The following is a 5792-nucleotide window of genomic DNA, read 5'->3' on the forward strand; positions in this document are numbered from 1 at the left end:
GTTTCCTTTCTTGTTTCCAGCTACTCTCAGCCTCTTCTTTTTCTCTTCCTTTCTCATTTTTGCCAGTCCTTAAAGCCCTACGTTTGTCTTGTTCACCCCACACCTCACCCCACCCTGCAGCACACTGCTTGCTGTAGGGTAGGGGTGCAGTAGATGTTTGTTGACCGACTAAATGACTGCATCCTTTTAATACTTTCTTGCAGACTTCCCATCTCTGCCAGACCCAGCTTCCTCCACCTCCATTTCACTTCTCCTTCCCTGTCTCCCTCGTCAGCGTCAGCGCCTTCCCTCTTGTTTCTTCCCTGCTGTTCCTGCTTCCTGAAACCCTCCTTGGCCTTCTCTTTTGCATATAGATGCCCCCATCTCATTCATTAGGGCACCCGTCCCCAAGGATGGGCAAGAGCACCAGAGGAAGGGTGGGAGGCAGAACTGCAGTTTCTGCCCTTAGGAAGCTCTAGATTCCTTCTGGGGCCTTCTGTGAAAGGAATGGTGCAGCAGGTGTTGGATGTCCAGAAGCTAGAAGAACGTCAGTGTCCCGCCCTTGACTGACTGTTGGTCCTTACTCGTTGCTACAACCCAAGCTTTATTGTTTATTTTTGAACGGTTACAGCCAGTTCAGCCTTCAAAAGCTGGCTCGTTCTCCCTTAAGGATCTTCCCAGTAGCCTCTGCTTCTCCTGTTTTCCTCGTCTGGTTTTCTACATTCTTGTCCTTTCTCTCTCCACCTACAGAGAAATCAAAGTTGCAGGCTTGTCGAACCATCCCTGCTACTCCTATTTGCCCGAGAAAAAGTGAATCCTCATTACGTTTTTTTTTTCTCCCCGGCCCATCTATGATTTCAATGACTGAAGTTTCCTTAGTCTTCTATGAGCATGAAACATTGACAGAGGCTGTAAAGTGTTATCTCCCTATTACAGTGTGGCGGCTACCCCATCCCGTACCCCAGGGGCACGCACACAACCATCCCCTTCTCCACTGCCCAGGGATGCCACTCCTGACCCATGCCCTGACTTGTCATCTCCCTCTGTCCCCTAGTTCCCCTGCCAGACCCGATGGCTGTCCACCAACTGCCATGGAATCTTCTAGCAAGAACATTCCACCCATCCTTCCCCACAGAGTCCTTCCTTCTTACCTGGTTCTTTCTACCTCCTAATCCCCTCGGGATGAGGTCTGTGGAGCCTCATAAAGGTCAGTTGCTTCCCTCCCCACTCCTCCCCACTCCCTTCCTGGGGAGCAGCCCTTTAGGGTAGAAGGCACCTGCGCCCTCTCAACCACCGTTTGTGGCCACTAGGGGGCATCCAAGGCATTTCTAGAAGCAGATGCTGGTGGTGTGTTTTGTTTTGCTTCCTTTTAACCTTATTGGAAGGGAAAGGCAAGCATAGAAATTGAGTTTAGCAAGCATGCATTGAGTGCCTACTGTTTGCCAGGCCCACGCCTTGCTTCACCTGGAAAGAGGATATGTTCTAGCCTCCCCAAAGACTCTTCGCAGAGCCATTTGCCTCTTCAAGGAATCAGTTTCTACCAAACAGCTCATCTTCCAATGACTGGTAACATTCTCCTATCTCTGCCTCAGCCTCTCACGTGTGCTCAGCCCCTCTCCAGCCCCCCCCCCCACCCCGCCCCGGTTCCCATGGCAGACTGGAGACTTTCCTAGGCACAAAGTGAATTTCTCCAGGTGTGCCCTGTCTCCCTCTCTCTTCTGGGTCCCTGAACCTCTCCTGTCAAAGCCCCATCTCTCTGGCCATCACTAGCCGCCTCCAGCTTCTCCAGACACCCTGAGTGTGGAGGATGGGGGTTCAGTGAGGCCGTTGGCTGGGATGCTGGGCTCAGGAGCATCACTTCTTCATCTGGAAGCGCCGCCCCAGCCAGCAGAGACTCAGGAAGTGGGCGACGGTGGTGGCGATGACAGTAACAATGATAATAGTAATAATACATTGGGACCCACAAAATGGCTGCAAAATACCCTCTAATGATTACTTGTATTTATAGATCTCCTTCCCTTCCTAGACACTTCAGAGCCATTGCCCAATTAACCCTCCTAGCTTCCCTGGGAGGGACAATTAACCCCATATTTTATGGCCAGGGGAAACCGAGGCTCTAAGAAGGTGGTAGAGTTGGCTGAGGTCACACAGTGCATCAGCAGGAGCAGAATTTGCGGAGTGGCACTCTCTCCTTGCTTCCCTCTAGATCCAGACCCACCTAGGTGTGTGTGCCCACGTACATACTCGCAAACACGCGTGCATGCACGCACACTTGCACACCCGCTCACCATCCATCCCTCCGCCTTGGGAGAAGCTGGACCTGGGACAAAGGATTGCTGCCCCGGGGTGACAAGGAGAGAGTCCGGGTAACCACGGAGGAGGGCTTCTCTGGGCCAGCCGAGGCTCTGGGGAAATCCCTGTTCTGTTGGTTACACCTCAGGTCTGCCAGGGTGCCGGTCAAGGAGCCAGGCTCCCCAGACTTCAGGACACATGAGGGAAGAAATGGTGGGTGTCTGAGTGTGGCTGAGTGCCTACACATGTCCCCAGGAATAGTGCCCGACACGCATTCACCCTGCAAACTCCACTCACCCCTTCTAGCCGCAGTACTGGGGATGGCAGTGTGATTCCAGAAAAGAGAAGAGACTTAGCCACCCTAGAGGAGGGAGGCCCCCCAAAACCAGAATGGCACGTATATGGCCTGCAGAAGAAGACTGTGCTGACAGGAGCAAGGGGAAGCGGGGAGAGATGGTGGTGGGCGCAGGACTGACTCTCCCTTTCAAGTTCTCACCAAGGAAGTATAAAAGAAATAAGGAGGGGGCGCCTTCTGCTCGGGTCATGATCCCAGGGTCCTGGGATCAAGTCCTGCATCCGGCTTCCTGCTCAGCGGGAAACCGGCTTCTACCTCTCCCTCTGCCTACTTGTGCTCTCTCTCTCAAATAAATCTTTTTTAAAATTTTTAAAAAATAAAGGGGCGCCTGGGTGTCTTAGTGGGTTAAAGCCTCTGCCTTCGGCTCAGGTCATGATCCCAGGGTCCTGGGATGGAGCCTTCTCTGCTCAGCAGGGAGCCTGCTTCCTCCCTCTCTCTGCCTGCCTCTCTGCCGACTTGTGGTCTCTCTCTCTCTCTCTGTCAAATAAATAAATAAAATCTTTAAAAAACTTTTTAAAAAATAAAAATAGATAAATAAAAATAAAAGAAATAAGGAGATGCTTGCTTTCTAGTCTGAACTCAGACATGGAAGGGGGAGTGTGCTTTTTTTTTTTCTCCCGCAGCAGGAGGGAATGTGGTTATCTAAAAGAAAAGCTTCCCGGCTACACAAAATAGTGTCCCAGAGCAGGTGGCAGAAGAAGGCAATGAAGTAAAAGTGGGATGATGTTTAGCGTATCTCTGCACCGTTCCAGTTGGGTTGGACACTGGGATGGGGAGTCATACGTCTGTGGGTGGGTCCCCGCTTGGGGAGAGCAGCTGTGGAAACCACACTGACCACAGCCATGGCCTTGCCTGGATCCTTCATGTCCCTGACTTGACTGGGCACCCCCCTCCCAGCTCCACTCCTGACTCCCGGCTAGCCCCTGACCCAGGCCGCCTGGCCCTCCCACGTCTCCTGCTTCCCCGGCTCCACACTGCTGAGCCTCTACCAGGGCTCCCAGCTGGGTCCCACCTTTGATCTGGCTTCAAAAAATAAAAAGCAGTACCAGGAGAGTAATTTTCCCCCGACCTGCTGGGGAGGAAGGCAGGCTGGAGGCAGGTCCTGACCAGCCCGGCCCACTCCTCCTTGAGCCTGAAGTCTGAAGCTGGTGGCAGGAGGGGGTGGGGAGAGGGTTGGGGACCCAGGGAGCAAAGCCACTTTCCTCTCTGATTTCCTCTCCCACCCTACTAGAACGCTGACCTCAAGTGAGTCTTCCTCCCCTTCCCCGCTTGCCAATCAGCAGAAGGAAGGAGAAAGGAGAGGATAGTCGCGCTCGCAACCCACCAGCCACCCAGCACTGGGCTGCCCACCCCAACCTCTTCCCTGCTGGGCTGTGTTAGAGCAGAGCCTGGCCTGGAAGGGCAGTTCTTCTGTCCTCTTCCCCACCTGTGCCCCTGGCCTGTTCCCTGGGGGAGTGCTGACCGGCCACTCAGGGTGGGGCTTGGCCATGGGCAAGTCTGTGCCCACCCGGCTGGGCACCCGAGACATGACTCAGTTGGCTGTCTCAGCGCCAGCTCTGGTCTTGGGAGGCTGGACGGGGGAGTGGGGAGGGGAAGGCTAGACTGGAGAGAGGGTGGGTCAGCCTTTTATGGAGTTTCCTCCCCATCCCTCAGCCTCTAGTACTGCAAGCAGCTGGCCCAGGATTTCCATCTTCCGGCAACCCCCACCCTCCCGCCCAGTTCAAAGACTCTAGCTCCTCACCTGTCCTGGGATGCTTCCCTGGGGCCCTTTTAAGTGGTTAGCGGCGCACCCCTCCTCCAACTCGCTGAGGTTCAGGGCTGCTCCATGAAGGTGTAGGAGACATGGGGGGACTTAGGGTGATGGGGTGCAGAGTCCAGAGTTTGGGAGGAAGCGGAAACATACCCTTAAACCCATTGAGCTGCCCCTAGTGATGTCAAGCCCTCCACACAGGGCCATTGACTACTAGATAATTCTTTCCTGGATGGGGAGACGAGCCTGGGGTCAGGCCCAAGGGAAACTCCGCACCTGAGTTAGGTGGGTAAGGGCTGAGGGCAGGGGCTGGGCTGGTCACCTCCAGCTCAGCCTTTGGCGCATTGGCTTAAACAAAAGATGGCCACCAGGCGCAGGGGCATGGAGCTTTCTGTGTTCTCCCGTCCTGATTGTGCCATTCCTGTGTCCCTTTCCGGAAGACTCCTGCCCCACAAACGTACTCTGAAAGTGTTCCTGAAATCTTGGGACTCTTCCAGAATTGGCCAGAACCCACCCTCCCCTCCTGCCCCCACTTCATGGAAAAAGGGGCCGTGAGCAAGGGTTCCTACCTCCAGAAGGAGGACCATTCTGGAAGGCCCCCCCTTCCCAACTCCCCACCTGGCCCCAGGCACCTCTCCCTGACCTGGGGGCAGAAAGGAGAGTCTGGGGTGGGGGAGGAAGTTGGGAGTCACCTAGTCTCCAGGTGGGCGGGGTCCCCACAGCGATAACTATCTTTCTGGCAGCTCCAACCTGTTCTATCGGTGAGTAATTTTTTTTCCTAGAGGAGAAAGGTGAAGGCCTTGGTGGGGAGTTATTCTGGCTCTGAAGTGTCCTTGCAGCTCCCCAGGCTCCCTCCAGGCCTTGTGCAAGAGCCGTAAATCTCTCACCACCCACAGGCCTGGGGGTGCCTGCCGCTCAGCTTTCAAGTCTGGAGGTTTTTATGCGTTTGCTCCTCTGCTGGGCTCCACAGCTCCTGCCTGGGGCCTCTCCCCAGCCTGTAAAAATCCAGTCCCATAAATCTCAGCTGCCCCCCTAGGGGCCAAGCAGCGTTCCTCCCACTCCACCCCCACCCATAAGCATCTCAATCCCTGCCTCCCCGCCGCCGCCGCCCCCCCCCCCCCACCCAGAGATGGCAGCCAGCGGAGCAGGGGCAGGAGAAAGAGGCAAAAGGAGTACTGAGGGCAGCAGTTGGGTGAGGGGTTTTCTGGAGAGTTCCACTTGGCCCCACAGCATTTGCCTTGCCTCGTTGGGTTTGGACCTTGTAACTGAATGGGGTGTTTCGACAGCATCCGGCGCCGGAAGGGGGCTTTTGCAGGTCTCTGGTGGGGAGGCCTCTTGGCCTCCTCTGCCTGCCGGCATCCACCTGAGCCTCCTGAGACAGGTGGCTGTCTGTCTGCCAAGCCCCCGGGGGCTGTC

The sequence above is a fragment of the Mustela erminea genome, chromosome 18, assembly GCF_009829155.1.
Source record: "Mustela erminea isolate mMusErm1 chromosome 18, mMusErm1.Pri, whole genome shotgun sequence".
NCBI classification, from domain to species: domain Eukaryota; kingdom Metazoa; phylum Chordata; class Mammalia; order Carnivora; family Mustelidae; genus Mustela; species Mustela erminea.